At 33.0% G+C, this 21,873-nt stretch overlaps 1 protein-coding gene across 8 annotated transcripts in view; it reads left to right on the top strand.

Annotated features, from left to right (window-relative positions):
* Positions 1-3,053: 3,053 nt before the first annotated feature.
* The window catches only part of LOC129798851 (extracellular sulfatase SULF-1 homolog), a 133,357-nt gene continuing 114,537 nt past the window's right edge, over positions 3,054-21,873 (top strand). For 7 of the 8 annotated variants that reach the window (XR_008751470.1, XR_008751469.1, XR_008751468.1 and 4 more), the window contains exon 1: positions 3,054-3,529. The gene's annotated coding sequence lies outside the window, so the exon portion shown is untranslated. The remainder of the gene's footprint in view (positions 3,530-21,873) is intronic. The other variant, XM_055842267.1, reaches the window with a different exon arrangement.

Raw genomic sequence — 21,873 nt, 5'->3', positions numbered from 1 at the left:
AGAGACATGCTCGATATTTAGTTGAAAATATAAGCCTCAAAATATCATGTGGTATTTTTGTAGGGAGACTGGGGCAAAAAGTCACAAATTGATAATTTGAAAATTCAATATCTTCCAAAATAAAAGAGATAGCGGCTTAAATTTTTTTCTGTAGATGACCTCCATAGACCTTCTTCAAAATCGTAAGTTTCTTAGAATTCGAACAAGGGATTCAGAAAATAAAAAAAATATTGAAATTTTTCGCCCTATTTTTGAAATGTTTTCCTAACAACTGATATAAATTTTTACCTACTTATTTTCCAAAATTGATGCACTGGTAAATATTTCCTCAATGATTTGGATTCTTTGAATATGAAACTACTATCTATTTTAGAATTTTACAAAGATTCTTTTCTCCAGAAATCCTTTTATTGAAAATGACCACTTGGGGTAAAAAGTAACAAAAGGTATGGAGTAAAAAGTAACAAAGACTGAAGCAATTTCTGATGTCTCACGGCGAGAAGAAACGTCATTTCCACGTCTCGCCGCTTTTTGTTTGCATAGGTTAAACGATTTGCAGTCTCTTGTGTGTTTTTTTCTAAAATAGCTTGAAAATCACTTTTCTCGTTCAGATAGAGAAAACTGTGTTTTAAAAAGGTGTAGAGGAATAAATTTCCTATGAAAATATGTCACCTAGCTATTTTTTTAAATTTACGAGAGCTCATAATAAAGCAAATCAAAATGTAATAATATCCCATCCCTGATACTATTTGCCCCAGCATTTTTGAGAATGGTCACAAAATTACCTTTTAGAAAACGGGTCGATAAATGTAAGATCTAACAAAATATAGAAAAATGACTTTCACAGAGTTGTAGAGCGGTAAATTTCCTATAAAACTCTGCACTAATTAGAAATTCCTGGGGCGCTAGAGGGTAGCTTGTAAAAAAATAAAATATCCGTTTTGTGACTATTCGCCCCAGTCTCCCCTACTAATCAGTATATTAGTGATCTATTTAACTATATCTGTGAATTTGAATTTGATTTTTTTTACAATAAATTAATAAATAAAATAGATTTAATTGCAAACTGTGTACTCCTGTACCTCGGATCGTCACAAATTTGGTCAGGTCTTTCATGGAAAATTGGTTTTATAAATTAAATCTGAACTAATGCACTGCATTCTTGTGAGAGATAAATGGTAAAAAGTAGTTAATGATTCTAAAAAATTCATTTGAATTGGTGATTGGTGCAACAATATGGTAATAACCTACCGATTCGAGGAACAGTGCCGATCGATGGTGCTCTTCCCTTATTAAAAATTAGGGTGGAGTAAGTACTTTTGGCCACTTTAAGGTTTCATGTGCTTGTAATTTTTATAATCTTTATTTAAATAAATTGAAATTTTGTACAAAGATACCTTAAAGCCGTTCCTTCATAATAATCTAAGAGAATTCCCAAAATTTTTTGGGTATTTTAGTGAAAAATGCATTTTGTGCAACTATGCATGTTTCAGTACTTTTGGCCACTTTGTAAGCTCTTTTGGCCATTGTGTGTAAGCACTTTTGGCCACTTGTTTCCAATAGAATTTTAATAAAATAAAAGAAGAAATAGATTTCGAAAACTTTCACAAATACACAGCACATGTCCTATTCTTATTTAACATCAATTTTATGTGATTATTAGAGTATTTTAAATGACTTTTTGCACATGTTCTATTTGATATAAAATCAGTCAAAAGTCACGATCGTTTTTACTGAAATCCGCGAGGTGCGCCACGTGTAAAATGTATGGAAAAATGAATGGCCAAAAGTACTTACACAGCCGAAAAAAGTAAGCTCTTTTAGCCACATTCGATTTTCATTTAATTTGTTAGAAAATCTTATTAAGGATGATATCACAATAAAATTTAGTCAATTAAGAAATGGACTTTCACTGAATAACATCAAATATTTTCATCAAAAATATGAAATAATGTAAAACAATTTCTCTTAACATTAGCAAGTTTCTTAAAAATCCCATGTTTTTTAGTGATTGTTTACCTTGTCGAGAATTTCTTTGAATAACTTAGAATTAATCAAGTCGATACAAAATCAAATATGGTTTTCTGATTCGTTATATTAGAGGTCACAAAATAAGACCCATTTTCCTGTTCTAAATAAACTCATAATTGCCTTACAATGTGATTTTACTTTAGGTGGCCAAAAGTGCTTACATGGCCAAAAGGGCTGACTCTACCCTAGATAACACAGTTAAAATGTTGTACCTTTACATGCTTAAGAGCTCGAATTAATTCTTTTATTATGTTGAAAAAAGATATCAAGGAAATATGCTGCTTTTTTTCTGCGTGACCTACGTAATCCCTTAACTAAATAGTCATCAGAAAACATGTTTTTGTTTTTGAAACACCGGTATCCCCGGTATCCCACTAAGACTTAAAGGTCTAAAAAAAATTGAATTTTAAGGGTTAATAATGTTAATATGTATGTGTAAATGTAAGAATTGACTTCTGTGCGTTTTTGAGAGACAAAAAACAGGATTAGTGCTTATTCGTTGTTTGCATGATGAATTCTACAGAAGCTTATTTCTCAAAGTCTTTGTGTTAATAATCCTCATTGAGATAGAAACACCTGTTCTACCACAGAGTTGAAAATTTTCTTTCCTCTGGATTAAAAAAAAAAACTAATCCTGGGATTAAAACCCTTTATTTTGCGTTAAGAAAAAACTTTATGGCGATGATTATGCTTATTTGAGGATTTCTTTGGGTAAATCCTCCTAGAGTCTGAAGTCATGAACTTGGACGATGCAAGACTCAATCTCTGGCCACACATGACGCAATGGATGGGAGAGAGTGAGAGAGGGCCACGGAAAGAGATACGCGGCCAGACGTCACATGTCGAAGAATCGCGTGGAAGTATGGTTCTCAATGGCAAAAGTGGCAGTTTAACAATGAATGGATCTCTGTGTGCGTCTCTCCATCTGCTCCTTCTCTCTCACTCTGGCCGGCCAGGAGTGACGCGGCGGCGGCGGCGACCGGTCTCGAGGGTCTCGAGAGATCGTGCTTCTGCCTTTGCCGCCTCAGTCTTGGTTCGACCGTGCTACGAGTTGGATGCGACTGGCAATTCAACTTTCATCCGCGGAGTGACTGTTTCAGTGTTTCTGGTGGGAAAGTGTCTGTAAAATTCAAAGTGGAAGAGGTAGTCAAGAGTCTGCTGAGAGTATTCCATGAATTTCCTCATTCTCTTCATCTGATGAAAAATTTAAGTGAAAATCTCAATTAGTGAAGAAATTTTCTCACAAGTAAGAAAATTGACTCATCCCAGTGATCTAATCACAAAGTGAGTTTCTTTCTCGCATTTATCAACGTAAGAGTGACAAAAATTCTATGAGTGTGTCCCCTGGCAGACAATAACGAATACCCTCTCTGACCATCAAAAATTCATTCATCAATTCGGCGGATTTCATTAAAAATTCACAGAAAGTGTCTCAGCTGCGAGGTGGCAAAGGGGCAATTTCTGGCCAGCAATTGCGGAATTCTGGGTGTGTAAATTTGTAAGTGGAGAATTTATATGTAAATAGAGTGTGTTGTAAAATGAAAAGAGATTAGATATCACTGTGATATGGGCACATTTGGTAAATTTTTTATGCTATAAAAAAATCATGTGTTCATGGGACAGATGCTTACAAAATTGCAAGATTTCGCACTTCAATGAGAAATAGCTTCTTTTATTTGAAGAGATGATCAAATTCTGTGTCATTTTTTATTTTAGCTAAATCAATTCAACAAACTTTCGTATTGAACTTAAATTTGTTAATACATTTATTTGTGGCACCATATCCAAATAATTCTTTGTTGAATTATAATAGAAATTGATACTGTTCTTTTTTAAAGACTAATGTGCTGGACATACTTACGACTTAAACCGAGAGAAGACATAACGTAATTATAATCAAATTAATTATTAAACTACCTTCCCATCAGTTTTTCACTAAGACATCTCTCGGATTAAATTAGTCCCTAAACCTTAAATCTTTAAATCGGCTTTTAAAGGCTGACTTCTATTCTTCAATAAGCATTTTAAATTTAAAATGACAAATAAGCCTAAAAATTTTAATATAGCACACATAAATCTTAAAATTTTGACACTAAATATTTGGCCTAACTAAATCTTTAAGTCTCCACCACGTCAGAATTGAGGGATTAAATCGTTAAGGCAGGGTAAGGGTCTGTACACTGAGAGAAATCCGAAAAAAGTTAAAATAACATTCCAGAAATGTTAATTTTACCTTGCATTATTGATCCGAAATTGGTATAAATATTATGCTTTTTAGGTGTATTATGGGTTAAAGTTACCCTTTTTCATGTTAATTTTACCCTTAAAAAAGTGTAAAATTAACACTAAAAATGTTGATATATTTTTAAGCCTAAAAAGTGTTAAAGTTACGAGGAAAAAAGTTAATCGTACCTCCTTTTTTTCTCAGTGGAGAGACAACTTAGAGTAATTTTAGGAGTAATGATAATGGTTGTATTGTAATAAATACAAAACAATACATTAATGGGTTAAACCGTATCATAAATTTTCCAGTAAGCCGTGTCTCGGATAATCCTAACGTCTGTATTGCCCTTAAAGCACAGTGAAATTTTGCAGTAATGCGATTAATGTTTAACTATTTACTTTAATCTAAAATGCAAACGCAATTTTGCTAATGATATTGCATTGTTTGAAATCAATGAAACACTAAGAAAATACGGAATAGTCAAAGCAACTTTACGGCAGAGTTGAATTAACTCAACAGATGTAACTATATTAAGTAGTTTTTATCGTTGCAAAATTTATGAAATAAGCGTTAAGGGGTTACATGGGTCTCTCAGGTCAAAAATAGGTCTTTTTTCTGATAATAATTTAATGTGTCGAAAATATTTTAGAAATTCCAACTTTTGGGATATGAAAGAGTAACTTTAGAACAAAATTAAAAAAAATGTTTTTTGAAAAGTTTTGAAAATTCGACCGTTAGTAGCTTGATTTTCGGAACCATTCCTCAAAAAGCAGACCTTGCGGTAGGCAGGATTTCTCCAAGTAGGTTCATCTGACATCAAAAAACTAAATATACTCTGTTAGAGGATTAGTTGGACCCCTGGATGAACGCAGGATTTTTGAAGAAAAAACTAAATTTGGATTTTTGGCAAAAGTTTTTGTAAAAAAGTATCAATTTTACCCTATTTTTCAAAACATTTTGTATTGTAAATAGGTGTGATTGTGAAGGAATCACACCTAAAATTGTTTTAATTAAAGGAAGTGCAAATACTTCGTTCAAACAGTAGATAATACTTCTCAAAACAAGTATGAAAAATTTCAGAAAGATCGATTCAGTAGATTCTGAGTAATGTCGACTTCCGCATTGTAAAACGATGTTTTGAGAAAAACACGGTTAATGTTTTACAACATATGAATAACTAAAACTGCTCTACCTCCGAAAGTTTTACTCCGATTGACTTGAAATTTTCAGAAAATATTTTTCAAACGCTATACTATAAAATAAACAAAATAAAAGTTTTTTTTTCGACCTGAGAGACCTATGTAACCCCTTAAATTTATTTTTTTACTAGATTGCAAATAGGATTAAATAGGTCAATTCTAAATAATTTTCAGATTTCCTACTCTTTCAAATAAAAAAAAGGAAGAAGTACAAGCCTTTGACACACTCATCAAAATGGGTTTGCTTAAAAAAATGGAAGTATAAAAAATAATTAAAATTAATTTTCAATATGAGAATTTAAAAATTCGTAATTTTTTAGGCTAAAACTTTACTATATAGTAAATAGCTGGAGACTTGCAAAAAATATTCTATAGATTCCTCCAACCTTATATTTTGCATTTATAATATGTACAAACATAGGAAAATAATAACTTTAGGTGATCAGGAAAAATTATTTTCTTTATGGGACTCCGGTGTTCCAATCGTCCTTAAAGGGTTAAACCAAAATAAAAGTAAAATAGATTTAAAAAGAGATAGCAAAGCGTCCCAGCTTTGCGGAATGCTCGAACTCACGAGACAGAGCTCACCGTGAATTAGCTTTTTGTATAATCTTTTGGAATCACTGATCTACTAGAGATCAAATTGATTCATAAATCACAAAAGCATTTGAAAATCAAAAAATCGGTACTTAGCCGATTCATTACCGATGAAGACCGATGCAGCCGGGTTCTAATTTGCAATACTTTTCTAAAAAATCCAAATTTAACCAAAAAGAAAAATGAGCCTTCCAAAGTATTTGACATTTGACCTTCAATAATTAAAAAATGGCGAATTTTCCGGTCATAGGTATATTTGGGCGAAATATTCGCCTGGACCAGCTCTAAAACATATCCGAAAATCATTGAAAAAGCTTGGGCCAATTTTGAGAAAAACTGAAAAAACATTATTTTTAGGGAATATTAATTATTAGAGATGTAAAATTATTTTAAAATCGGTACTTAACCGGTTCATTACCGATGAAAACCGATGCAGTCGGGTTCGAAATTGCAATACCTTTCCAAAAAATCCAAATTTAACCAAATCGGTTGAAAAATGAGCCTGCCAAAGTGGTTGAACTTTTGACATTCAATAATTCGAAAATGGCGAATTTTCCGGCCATAGGTATGTTTGAGCGAAATATTCGCCAGGACCAGCCCTAAAACATATCCCAAAATCATTGAAAAAGCTTTGGCCAATTTTTTGCAAAATTGGAAAAACCTTATTTTTGACCTGTTCTCGAGGGATAGTAAACGTGCGAAATGGGAGGGGGGAAGTAAAGAGGTTGGGTACGAGATAATATCATTTGAGGAGGGGTCATCGAAGACCGTAAGTCGATATCTCTTACCGTTTAAGCTCCAGAACAGTGCAAAGTTGAAAAAAAAGTCGATTATATAACTGCTCTCTCATTGAGTTAGAGCAGTAAAAACAGACAACATAACGAAAATAAATTAATTTTCCAACAATACGAAAAAGTTTTACCATTTTTATTTTGACTTTTTTCAATAAAACTTTGCAAAACTTTATAATAAAAACTGGCATTTCGATATTTTTGAGTTTTTCCAGTTTTCAGTTTAAAAACCCTTTGAAAAAAAACTTTTTAAAAAGTTCAAAAAAGTTAAGTTTTACAAAACTTCAAATAAGCTTAGAAATATCGACTATGAGTCCTAAGTTACTATCTTTATTTAAGATAGTATTCCTTATGTTGTCTGCATAGTAGGAGTGATTTTTGTCAAAAATTGTCTTTTATAAAACAATCGTAAGGAAATTTTCTTTATAAAATCAGTTTTTTTTAAATTGCTCTTAGTGTAGTAGTGTAGAAGCTTTTACTTAATACTTCAATAGCACCCTTCGCTACTTATTTTTGATATAGGGTAAAGTGATATAATTTGGAATTAGTGTTACAAGTTGGACAATTCGCCGGTACGAGAAGGACATGGCTTTTTTCTTGATAAATACAGTATGAAATTTGTTTTTAAGCACAATGAACAAAATTATAAAAATAAAGCATTAAAAATATACAAATAAAAATGAAGTACTAAATTTATCAAGACAAAAAGCCCCGTCTAAATTGTACCACTGTCCAACTTGTACCAATTTACCCTAGGGGAAATCGGGTTCTAATTACGTTAGTGAAAACATGAATTACGTTAGTGAAAGCATTGCCTCCTGGCAGATGATGATTTTTTTTAATAAATGGTTTTAAATAATCAACAAGCATGGAATGGAAAGCTTATAGGATTTACTACTCATGTAATACAGCTACAGTTTATTATTTTGTATAAAAAATGGTTGCAAAAAATTATTCAAATGTCTCACCTGAGGTCAAATTTAAGCAAATAGGTCAAAATAGGTACACATATTCCCATATTTACAGAAATATTTATCAATATGCATGATCTACAATTATATTTATTTACACAAAATATTATTTTACTCCCATCGTGTTTTCTACAAAGAGGTTTAAAGCATTCAAAATTATTCAAAGCTCTATAGCTAATCAGAAATCGTGATGGGACTGAACTATTTGATGGAATCAAATATATTTATTTATTTTATGATAAGCTATTCTCATACCGTAGATTTTCTGAAAAAGACTAGGGGGATATTCGAAAAAAAATCGAGCAGTACGAAACTTCCGTCATTCAAAGCTTCAAAGCTGATTCTTACGTAAAGAATACTTTTCTTTAGGACATCAAAAAATAAGAAAAAAATAATTCATATGTGCTTAAATAAATTAATCAAACGCAAAATTGGGCAAAAATCATTTTTAACAATACTCCTGTTGGAAAGTTGGCTCATTACTCTTTGCCAAAATTATTTCCCATTTTAATGTGTTTAAAATGTATGATTACCATTCTTATTACCAACATTATTTACTTACAAAATTTGACTTTTAGGGTAAGTGTGTCAAATTTCGGCATAGTTGCATGCAAGCGCCAAAGTCTCAAGTTTGAAATGTAATATCTTTAATAGAAATTGATTTTTTTCATTCCTTCTACTTAAGGACTATTGCTTAGAACCTTGTAGAAAGTTTATCGTCTTTATTTACTTTAAAATCATTCTTAATACATTTTAAAATAAATAAAAATGTAGACATAGCTTTGGTACCCTATTTCGGCCACCTTCGTTCTCATAGTTCCTTGCCCTTCAGGAATTCTTCCAATATCTTTTTCACGTCATCTCGCTTGTCGAAGCTACTTTTTTTTGTTATTCTTTTGCATTGTATAATCTTTAGAGTAAGTAAAAACTGAAAATTCATGGAAATTCGAGGAACAAAAAAGGTGGCCGGAATTGCAAGCTGGCCGGAATTTGGCACACTTACCCTACAATCCACTCTTCCAAAAATACTGCCCAATCAGCTTCTCAAATTCTAAAGTTGCATTATTCCTTAGGAAAATAATTGAGAATACCCTTTGGCAGGGGACTATACTGCAGAAATCTCTAATGTTATTTGTTCTGCTGTATTTGTCCATCAAATTGAGCATAAAAGGGGCATGTTACTGCTTCAGTTATCCAGGGAGAACGTGTGGTTCGTAAGCATGGGAGGTTCCATTGGGAGCGTAAAATCAATGGGAATCAATTGAATTATCTCTCATTGGGCCAGAGAAAATTGATCCAAAGAGAATTTATTAGTGGTTCGCAGTTCACCCTCAAACTCTTGAATTTTCCCAACTTTAATCCCGCACTTTGTCCAATTTCTCCCTTAGAGTTTTCCGATACTTTTTAAGGCCTCTCATTTTGACCCCTTTGAGTACCTATTGGTCGAAAGGAACATTTTAGGGAGCTCTCTTATTTATGGCTGCACTTAGGGTATTCATATACCAAGATTTCTCCCTCTTGGTGGCACAATCAGACGTCGTAATTCACCTCATGTGAAGGAATCAATTGACCATTGTTCATTCCAATCACCATCCAGCAATTGTCCCCAACGCCCCCCATTTCCAATAAAATCCTGGCGAGGAAAGGGAAGATGGTGTGGTTTCAATTTCATGAGTGAAATTCCAATTCACTCCCTCCCTTTGGCATATTTTATTGGTGCCATTTGAATTTCACCGTCACATCGAATATTTATGCTAGGGATGTACTTGAAAATCAATGGTTGCAGCACAATTTCCCAAGTTTTCCTCTTTTCCTTCGTCACACAGAGAAGCCTCAGAAAAGGGTCACCATGGTATTCTGCCATAGACAAGAATTCCAGCATAAGATCTTGTATACTTCCTTCAAGGAAATTCCACCCTTAAACACAAACATTTTGTGATTGGAAAACTTTTCAAAATACACAATTTTTGCTGCGGATTCTCATATTTCAATCAAAATGATCTTCCTTTGGCTGTTTCCTCAGCAAATTTGCACATTGATTGAAATATAAGCTCTCAATGATATCGAAATGGAAAATTGAAGAAATAAAATTTAGTTTTCAAATACATTCCTTTGATCGATGTTGTTCGTGAAATATATTTAATATACTTTTATTAATGCTAGATACCATCAAAGAGATTGTATAAAATTTATACTCTTTTTAGTAAACAAAGGGGTGAATTTTATACTAATTAATAAGCATCTGTTAATTAATACAAAATTAAGTTTCTCAGCAATTTTGATAAAAAAACATCTATGATAGCGCGTCAAAGTTCAGTGATACACGAACAGGGAAGGGTGGGTCACTTTATTAATTCATTGAATTTTAACATGTTATTAATTCAGAGTATTTAATTATTGTGCTCTATTTTTTCTGTTTATCATTATTCAAGTTATCAAACAGGAAATAATTTAAATTCAGTATATATTTATTTGTCAAACGAAGAGTAAAATAACGCTGAACAGCGTAAACTGCCCTACTCTCTCTTGTCGTAGGGTTGAAGGAACACCAATGTCAAAAAACAAACGATCAGTAAAAAATTCTAAATGGGCAGTAAAAAATTAAAAATGAGCAGTAAAATATCTAATTATGGTCGGTAAAAAACTTAAATCTTTACAAAAATGGGCCTAATTTATATATTTAACATTTAAAATATTTCCATATAGAGTGAAAAGCCCCTTATTTTCCCCTTGCCAAAATTTGGACGATAATATCACTGTTTCAATTTTTTTTGTTACTGATCAATTTTAACTTTTTACTGCTCATTTATTCAATGCCAACACCAATTACCACTTTAAGAAATCTTATCTCGAGCTATTGGTACCCTATTTTGTACCATTTGGAATATGACATTTGAACACTTATCATCACAAGAAAAGGAAAATTAATGAAAAAACGTGATATCGACCTCAATTCTGAGACCAAGATCAAGATCAAGAAAATTTCAAGATTTTGGTATTCTGAAATCAAAAAATCAAGATCAAGATGTAAAATCTCTCAAATGTCTTGGAATCTTGAAGTCCAAGACACAAACCGTGTGAATATCAAGATTTGCAATTCTGGAACCGATATTTCAAGATTTCAAGACGTCAAATTTCTGAAATAATTTCAAGAACCTCTCGGAGGAGCATGAAATTTTCAAGATACTAACAATTTGAAGAGTTTCATACGGAAATCGTTTTTGATGAAGAATGTTTCTATAAAAGATGATACAAAAAGGGAATGACTATGAAAAACACTATGTTTGATCTTCTAATTTAATCGTAATGGTTCAAAACATTCTAGATGTACGTTTTGAAATACAACACCCTGAGAATACCTGCAAAAGAATGACATCTTGCATAAGCATTTCAGGGTTTACTACACGTCACAAGTTTTGTGTGCATTTCTCTTATTCCCGATAATACCTTTATTATTTAATACAACCTATAATTTTTTTCTAATTTATATGGCGAAATTTCAATAAATTCGGCAAAGAAATGAAGATATTTGTTAGAAATTACGTTTCGTTAAGTGTGGAAAATCTTGAAATCTTGGTTCTTAGCTAAGACATTTTAAGTTCCATAAATGCTTCGCGTCAGAATATGAAATCTTGATTTTGGAAATATTTGACAGCTTGAAATTTTTATCTTGATCTTGGTCTCAGAATTGAGGCCATTACATACATTTTCTTACATACATTGTATAAATTTCAATATTTTGACGAAATTGCCAATAGGGGTTCCATGTCGAACAGGTGTTACTTCGACCCTAACATAACATACATTGTAGAATTTCTACGGAATCTGGACTTTACATACTGATCCTAATCGGTCTTTAGATTTTGGGGCTTGATAACGTCGTAAAAGACGAGATTCTCGGAAGGAAATTTTTGCTAAGGATTAGTAGTAATGAGTATAGATTTCTTAGCACTGTATGATTTTATAATCGGAAAACAAATCATTAAAAAATTACTTTGACCTAACTTTTAAAAGATTACTTTGGCTAAAAAATTACTGGTTAAGATGGATCAAGAATTGGTCAAAAATAGGTATGATTTTGAAGGAATTACACGTAATACTTACTTAGATACTTACACTTATACGAGCTTCAGACCTAAGGTTTAGCTATCTGGCTTAACTCCTCTAATGCCTAATCAAGCATGATTTTTTAGGAAATTGTTGTTTAGGATTGAATATTAAGGGCAAATGATTCATTAGGTTTTGAAAAATCAATAAAATTGCTTATTATTAAGATTTTTTAGACCTTCGGGAACTGGGCTAAACCTCCAGTCTGAAGCCGGTCTTACTTACTTAATCGGCGCTACAACCAATTGCTGATCTGACCTGACACAGGATCTCCCACAGTTACTGGTCAAAATCCCGAATGCCAAAATCCTGAAATCCAAAATCTTGAACGACAAAATTCCAGAAAGCTCAAAATCCCTAAAGGCAAAATCTCGAATTATTAAAAGTGTCATAGCTCATTGCACTCCCATTTGCTGGAGGTAAAATCGAATTTTTCCACACATTATCCTCCCTGCGGTTTTAACCCTTTCAGGATCTTGAACATTCGGGATTTTAGCTTTCGGAATTTTGGCTCTTTCCGGATTTTGACGTTTGGGATTTTGGCTGCCAACGCTTTTTTTTAAAATTAATCTGACCCATTGCATTATATTAATAATTTATTAGCTAGCCCTATGTTATACCTTACTATTCTATTTATTGTATAGTCCTACATGTTACTTTCTGTATCCTGGGCATGAACCAATAAACTTAAACTTATTATTATTCCTGAAAAATTCATTATTTACATTGAAAAAAAATTAATTGTCCGAATTTCGAGTCTTCCGAAGATACCGTACTTCTCCCTATTTAATTGCTCTGCACTGCAACTACTTAAAACTAAAGCCCCCTACAAACTAGAAGTAATTTAAAAAATGTTTTTTTTTAAAAGAAAATTTCCCTTATCATCATGGGCTTCTAATGTGTAACACCATGGCATCGCATTAATTTAAATAGGGGAAACTGGGGCAAAAAGTCACAAAACGGATATTTTATTTTTTTTTTTGCAAAGTACTCGAACGCCCCAGAAATTTCTAATAACCGCAGTTTTTTTTAGGAAATTTACCGCTCTACAATTTTGTCAAAGTAATTTTCCTCTATTTTGTAAGGAAATATGTTTATCTAGCCAATTTCTAAAAGGTAATTTTGTGACCATTCTCAAAAATGCTGGGGCAAATAGTATCAAGCATGGGATATTGTCATATTTTGATTCGCTTTGTTACGGGATTCCGTAAATAAAAAAATACCTAGATAATATATTTTCATGGGAAATTTATTCCTCTACAAACACCATTTTTTCTAACTGAACGACAAAAACGATTTTCAAGCTATTTTAGAAAAAAAACACACACACAAAAGACTGCAAATCGTTTGACCAATGCAAACAACAAGCGGCGACACATGGAATTGACGTTTTTTTTGCCGTGAGACATCATAAATTATTTCGGGTTTTCTTACTTTTTGCTCCATACCTTTTGTTACTTTTTACCCCAAGTGGTCGTTTTTAATAAAAAGATTTTTTGAGAGAAGAATCTTTGTAAAATTCTAAAATAGATAGTGGTTTCGTATTCAAAGAATCCAAGTCATTTAGGAAATAATCATCAGTGCATAAATTTTGAATAATAAGTATAGGTAATAATTGATATATTCTTCAAGGAAAATATTTTAAAAATAGAGCTAAAAATTTTGATATTTTTTTTTATTTTCTGAATTCCTTGTTTGAATTCGAAAAAACATACAACATCGAAGAAGGTTTATGGAAGATATTTGTGGTAAAAGTTTTAAGCCGCTATCTTATTTATCTTGGAAGATATTGAATTTTGAAATTTTCGATTTGTGACTCTTTGCCCCAGTCTCCCCTACTTATTAAGTGCTTTATAAATACTTAATTTATTGCATATTTTTAAAATACATTAAAGAAAAAATTTAATTTAATTTAATTAACCACTCAACCGAGTAACTCAAATTTTAAAATAAAAATAATAAAACAGAGATTGAAATTGTTGGTGTCTGAAGATTTAATGTCTCAAAGGCAAACCTTTTAAATGAGATTCTCAAAAATCTCAAGTGGAATTCCTCACTAATTTTCTTCTGAAGGCTCTATATTTCTTTCCTAAAAATTTAGTTTAGTTTTGATTAAATCGCTTCATATATATTTTGAATAGCAAAAAAACTAAGATTTTAATATTCTCATATAATTTTTTTTTTAATTTTTGAAAATAATCTTTTTATGATGTTTGATATATTTAGCTCAATCTCTCAAAAAAGCACACCTCACCTCTCAAAAATATTTTGTACAAATTCTCAAAATAAATCAACTAAGAAGTAAATCCTGATATTTTAGCAGGCAATTAATTCCAATTTGAAGTCGTTATTCAATAAAATGCTCCAATAAAACTTCTGGCAGTGAGCTTGGAATTTTAAAATTCTTTACAGTAAGTGAGGAGAAAATTTCTATTGAGAAAAGTGGATAATTTTGTTTGAAACGGACAAAGAAATAAAAACGTAAACACGTACCAGGGTAATTGAAAATCATTCTTCCAACTCCAAATGGTGATTTTCTCTTAGCAAATCTGCGAGAAGTTGAGAAAAGTCTGTCGGGAATTTTACTGAATTATTCCGCGAGGGTCAATCATTGAACTCTTGCTCTATTTTCCATCGAAATAATTGCCATTGATTATTCTGCAATGAAGAATGGACTGGAGAGTGAGATGTGAGGAGAAGTCGTAGAATCGCATTTTATGGGATGAATATGGATGGAAACACAATAGAGGATTGCCACGGAAGGCGGTAGGAAATTGAATTAATGATGCGAAACTAATCCAATGTGATCAGTTTTTTTATGGCACGAGCGTGTCAAGATCCAATGCACTGTTCATGTTAAATTAAAGGATGGAGGAGAGTCTCAGTTCATTGAAAGTCATATATGCTCAGGAAGACAATTTTACCGTGGGTTTGATGCTTTATAACACCCGTGAAAATGACAACAATGGCATCAAAGAGTCGGAAGACCATCACAATTTCTCTTCCTCATCATCCCTTCATGTCTTTTCTCACTTTTCTCACTGTATCTTGATGGATTGGCACGATGAACAAGATGAAAATCTAATGAAGATCATTCAGTGATTTACTGTGCTTCATTTCGTCTTTCACCTCAACACTATACTTTTCTCCATCCAATGTGCTCTTAATTAGATTTACCGTTTGTCTATCTCTTCTCTTCTCATTAAGTGTTAAATATATCGGACCTCAATTTTAATTACCATCCCAGAAAAGACACCAAATACAAAGGTCTTCCTGTCTATACTCAAAGATCTAAGTTACACCTAGAAAAATTTTATGGGTACTCAAGCGGCTAATTATTACTCTAACTCAATAATGACTTGTTTCTGGAGGAAGAATAGTGGAAAAAGTACTCTGAAGTAGAATCTTAAAATATTGGCAAGTTTTACGTCAAAATATATATACTTAAGAACAGTACTTAAATTCTGGCATTGAGTAATGAAAGGGATGCTGGATAAAGGTGCGTCGAAAATGAAACACTGCACAGAACATTTGACACGCTTCTCTGCTATATGGATAAGAAATCGACGTACACAGAGTCAATTATATAGACCTGCATTTGGTGATTTGCTATGCTTCCCGTGTATTTTTTTTTCTGAAAAAAATTTATATCTCGTTACCCGAACGTCGGATGATCACCATATTTTCATCAGTTGTGGATTTCGGTTCCAGGAACATCATATCTCTCGGAGTAATATAATTCTAAGTCGACTTAGAGTAATATGGAATGAAGACGTCGACATTACAACAAAATTTTCGAGTTTTCGTTTAAAATACTACATTTGCACCCATCGTTAGAATATCTCTGAATAAATCATCCGACATGCCAATAATTTTTCTACAGGAAGATATCTTGCTCAAAAATCATTTACTGGTAAAAAAAAGAGGATCAAATTGATCCAAATTTGACCCATCCTTTGCACAAGGATAAAATTTGGAACAATTTGATCCCTTTATTTACCAGTGTTTAGATATTCTATCTAAACTTTATGAATAAACTGCTAAGAAAAAAGGAATGTTTTGTGAAATTGTTCGTAAATGTTTGTAAATTCCTACTGGAGATTTACAAAATGCCCGTAAATCGTAACCCACTAAAAAGTTCGTAAAAGTTTGTACTTTTTTCACAAATATTGGTCGTAACATGATCAATTGATCAAACTAAGGGGGAGATATTAGGGTCAGAAGTGGTGTACAACTGAAAATGAAGTTCTTGGAAGTCTTTGGAAGTGGGAGTGTCCGAAAATAAAGTCATCTCTCTCTAATTCCGAATTTTGCAGATTGTACGTTACTTTTAGCTCAGATTTTAAATTCGAGTGGCCGAAAAAGTTTTTTTTTAATATTTTACAAGTTCGGTTATGATAATAATTCGGTGTAAATAACACTAAAATTTATTATAGCTTAAGGAGTAGCTATTATAACTTAAACTTAAGGAGTATCCCGTAGGTTTCCTCCAGCATTTATGTTTACTTTTTTGCTTTTACTGGTAAGATTATATTGTCTTACAGCCCTCTAATGCTGAGTATCCTTCTAATAAGTCGATATGTCCTTTGAAGGACTTTTATAAAATACGTAAGGAACGAAAAGGTACCTTTGTAGTATTTATTATTAGTCGAATTTTGGAAAGGCCTAAGTGATGGACTTTCACAAAAAAAGCATTTTGGGGGTTTATTTGGATCGTGTTCAAATGATTGAAGAATGGCTTAGAAAATTTCGATATAAGGATATAATTATTGAAAAGATCAACTTTACCTTGAACGGTCTCTAACATTGATGGCAATATTGTGAGTATTCGAGTGGAAAAAATTATCTAATTGAAGAGATTATCAAGATTTTGGAAAACAATAATTCCATAGTATTTCGCTATATAGAAAAGCTTGGATGTATTTAAAAGCTCGATACATGTGTGCCACATTTTTTCACTGAAAGGAATAAGGAGAACTGTTGGAACTGTATGAACTGTATTACGGGTTATTATGGTCCTTTTTGCTCGTAACCTTTTAAGCAAAGACCTCTCTATCCTATTCCGGAATACACGATTTGCCGGATCCTATGCTGTGTTTAAACGGATATGAAGTCTTTGGGGATAACGGCAATGAAGTAAGAGCGTGGTGATGCATGGAGTTTTAAGAGTAACCTTAGAGGCATCTCACTTATCTGACCGCTATCCTGTCGGATGATCTATTTTTCAGAGTAACTTAAGTATTTTTTTCAAACGTAACAAGAAACTTTTAGCCAATAAAAAATGGTCAACTTTTGGAAAACAATTATTTTTGATACAATATTAAATAAATTTGTTTCTGAAATGCATGAATAATATTTATGGATTACAGGCATGAAAAAATAAAAATTTGAAGAATGATTTTCAATTTGATTTTTAATTTGAAGAATATCTGCTGCAAGAAATTCAAAATATAAGTAAAATATTAAAAAAAAAGATATACGTAAAAATAAATTTCTTGAGAATTTTTTAAATAGATTTTTCATAATATTAAATACATTATTGATTCCTAATTATGAGAATTGGATGAAATGTAAGAAGTGCCGGAAGTATTGCAGCTTTTTCGGGAGTTTTCCGAAATGCTGGAAGTGTGAAGAGCTCTTTTATATAAATTTTGGAAGTGTCTGGAAGTGGTGTACACATTTTCACTCTAATATCTCCCCCTTGGATCAAACATTTATGAGCAAATGTTTGTAAAGATCTGACAAAAATGTAGGGGAAAGTACTCTCCCTTCGAACGTTTATGCCATTGAATAATATGAATTTCTTTTACTTTTTCTAAGAGATTTCCACATGATTTTCACATAATTATCAATAATTGATTATAACCTAACTAATATTTAATAGCAAGGGGTAACTCATATTGAGAAACCCTCGTCAATTGTCTGAGAAACGCTTCGCGAAACCCGAGAAACCCACTTTTTGCATCGCGAAACCCGAGAAACCTACTTTTTGCATCGCGAAACCCGAGAAACCCAATTTCTGCATCGCGAAACCCGAGAAACCCAAAAATTGCATCGCGAAACCCAAGAAACCAGAAACCCTTGTCAGAAAAAATGGGAATGAGTTACCCCTTGTTTAATAGAAATGTTTAAGTCTCTTAGGCAAACTTAAAGAAAATTCACATTATTCGAAGGCATGAAAGTTCGAAGGGAGAGTACTTTCCCCTACGAACAAATATTTTGTAAAAGAACAAGAAATGCACGTCGAGATCATGTTTCGAATAATGTTTGCGAATAAAATCATACTTTTACGAACTTTTTAGTGGATTGTACGCTTTACGAGCATTTCGTAAATTCCCAACAGGAATTCACAAATATTTACGAACAATTTAACGAAAATTTTTTTTCTAGTTAACGTATCTCTCTAAGTACCATTTTAGAAGACTTTTGATTTGAATAGGTTCAAATGGTTCAAATGAAGATGCCATTTAACTTTTGCAATTGACTTGTTTCGAGTAAATTTGTTACTTATAAAATTGAGGACCTTGATTGATTAAAATGATTCTTGATCTTTGCACAGAGTGATAGGATTTTGGGAATATCATCAAATCCCATCGATTTTGTATTATTATTCTCTGATAGCCAATACCGAAGAGAAACTAACTCGAAATAATTGTTTTCAATGTAATGATATTCTTTTATCATATCAGTTTTGAAAAAAGCATAGCTACGTTAAAATACTCCATCTCATAGTATATCACCCTCCCCTATTGAATATTTTCATAGAAGTCAACAATAGACCTAAAGATTTATCACTGAAAATTTTAAGTTCTCAATAGAAGTTCAATGATGAAATTTATCTCTGAATTCAGAAGAATTTCCATGCAGTTTTCCTGGATGTTTTCAACAGCAAACATAAATAAATCTCATACCAATGTTTATGTGAAAATCAATAGAATCACCCATAATTTACAATATGTTAGAGTTCACCGAAGGACAGCTATTAAATAATGCATTGCAATACAATAAACAAGGCAGAAAGACTTTTAACCTATCAACTGTGTCCAAAATCCATTAAAATTTGCCAATGAAAATTTGAAATTATTACTCTTTTTTGGGAAGAGGTTACACTCTATTTTACCTCACATGAAATTGCATTATTTTTGCATAAAATTTTAATAGATTTAGTAATATGTTTGCGTGGCATAAAAAAGCAAGTGAAATTACACTTCATTGTTCAGTGGTCAGTAAATCCGTGTTAGTATAATTGAAACGATTCAGTTTAGGGATTTTTGACAGATATATTTATTTTTGGATTAGCTTGGATGATAGTACAAATAAATTTAATTATTATTGTTAATAGTATCGAGACACTTTATTTGCTATCACAATGTCATTCATTATCATGCGCCCCGGTGTTGGAAGAATCTGCTAATCGTAGATCGCTCAGGATCAGGAACGCCTTCTCCGTCCATGCTCCTGAAGTATTTTAGGCAGAGGTGGTGCATTTTATTACGTTTTATCACATGTGAAAACGTATTAGGTGAGATTCTTAACAAAATCTCACCTACTATAATCCTAACAAAATTTCATGTCGTCCGATCGACCTCAAATTTGGCCAAAATGTGTTTCGCCACTTCCTGATTCCGAATATATATGTGGCTAAGTTACGTTCCCGGCCGGCCGGCCGGCCGGCCGGCCGCTCTTTGGAGCTTAATAGCTCCTAAACTAAAAAAGATATCGACTTGCGGTTTTCGGCAAAGGTTATATATCGGGTGAAAATTGCAACTTGGTGCATAGACCCCCCACCCCCCACCCCTCCTTCCGCCATTTTGAAGACCCCCCTTTTTTTGTTTTCTCAATAGCTCCGCCCCTATGGCATTCAGCGGACTCAAATTTTAGTATGTTATAGCTGGGCCTTAGAGCTTTCCATCAATACCAAACTTAAGGTCCCCCGACCCCCCTGACCCGAGCTATAAGGGTCCAAAAAAAATTTCTAAAAATGGCCATAACTCCGGTTCTAATTGTCAGAATTTAAAAAGTGAGGGCTTTTTGGAAAGCTCTCGTGAAATTCCACTTCCCCTTCTAACATCGCAAGTTCATAAAACCACCGCTAGGGGCGCTTTTTTTAAAAAGAAAATTTTTAAATCTTAAAAGTTAAATAACTCAAAAATTCCATTGTGCATCGGGCTGAAATTTTAGTATGTTGTAGCCGTTGATTATACCTATCAAACAAAAAAAACCTTAAGTCGATCCATAACCCCTGACCCGAGCTATAAGGGGTCAAAGTTCGAACATTGACCGGCCTCTATCTCCGGTTCTAATTAACATAGCGACCTAAATTTTACCTTTTTGGTTTCGTCTCGATGAGCACTTTCAGATGAAAGTTCGAAAAGTCACCACAGGTGGCGCTGTGATAGCGTCAAAATTCATCGAAATTCAAAGTCACTTTTCTCAAAAACGGCATTGTGCAAGTTAATGAAATTTTAGTATGTTGTAGTCCAGTCTAGGACGTTTCCAAAATGGTGCGTATGCGCGCTGTGGTTTCAATAGAACCGGAGATATGAGGGGTCAAAGTTCACGAAATTCAAAAAATTATATCTCCGGTTCTATGTGACCGATTTTGATGAGTGAGGGCTTAAACGAAAGATCTCACCAAATGCTACAACTTTCTAGAATATTTGAACTTCGTGGGACCAACACCAGGGGCGCCACAGTCGAAAAACCAATTTCAATATCACATAACCTCAATTATCTCGACTGTCACTGAACCGATTTTGATGATTACTTCGACATAATTGTAGAACACATTTGTCTCTACATTTCGCCCATACATCATTTTCCGCTCAGACTACGCTATCACTCCGATTTTGCCGTTTAAGTGTGAAAAAATTGATTTTTCCCATAATAACGCTTTGAAATCACTCAGATGCCAATTTGACTGCCTCTACTCCACCAAGACACTTAAAATAGGGTTTTAAATGGAAAGTCCCGCAAAATACAACAATTCTTTGAAATAGTTGAAGCTCAACAAATGACTACTTGGGGCACTCTGGATGAAAAAACGAGTTAAGAAACAAAAAACCTCGCTTATCTTGGCTTCTGAGTAATCGATGAGATCATGTTCTATGGGAAAATTATTGAGAACATTCTGATCTACATTTCACCCATATATTACTTTTGTGCCAGTTCATCCAAATCCTTGATATTTTGGTTTAAATACAAAATTTGTATAATTTCACGAATTTGATTCAAGATAACTGAATGGCGTCTCCCAACTTCAGCTCTAAATCGAATTTGCATGCACTCCGAGTTAGCTCACGTTAAGAATCTCACCTACATAAGCCGGTTAGGATTATCTGTCCCTTTTTTCTATACATTCAGTTGCTTTCACCGGGCGGGACTCGAACTCGCAGCTGTGAGAGTTGAGTCAGAGATCTCACCACCCAAGAGCTAACGGTCTTGTCTATTGCGCCACTGAGATCCCCATACGTAATGCCCGCGGCCACACTTTTTAGATCGGTAAAATTTCATAAAATCTAAATTCGTGTCCTTTCTTTCTGGAAACATTTTTATAAGCCTATCCCACTCTGTCAGACTCAAAATCTAACTGAACTAAATTTAATTTAGTGTGATATTCAAAAGAAGAAGAAGAGTGCGAATGAGTAGGATAGATTATGCAAAACTTTTAAGAGAGAAAGAGATGTCAATATTGACTTTATGAAATTTTCCTGATCGAAAAGGTGTGCCGGAGCCACAAAGAATTGTGTCCAAACAATTTTATCCAATTCATCGAGAACAGTTTACTCGACTCGATTCCTTACCCCAAAATTCAATTTGTAATCGGATTTTCAAGTAGTTCAAGTGATCTTTGAGACTGAAATCGTTTAAACCTTTAAGGACGATTGGAACACCGGTGTCCCATAAAGAAAATAATTTTTCTTAACTACCTAAAGTTATTTTTTTCTTATGTC

The sequence above is a fragment of the Phlebotomus papatasi genome, chromosome 1 (assembly GCF_024763615.1).
Source record: "Phlebotomus papatasi isolate M1 chromosome 1, Ppap_2.1, whole genome shotgun sequence".
NCBI lineage: Eukaryota > Metazoa > Arthropoda > Insecta > Diptera > Psychodidae > Phlebotomus > Phlebotomus papatasi.
The sequence above is the reverse complement of the archived record's forward strand: the minus strand, read 5'-3'. Positions and strand labels throughout refer to the sequence as shown.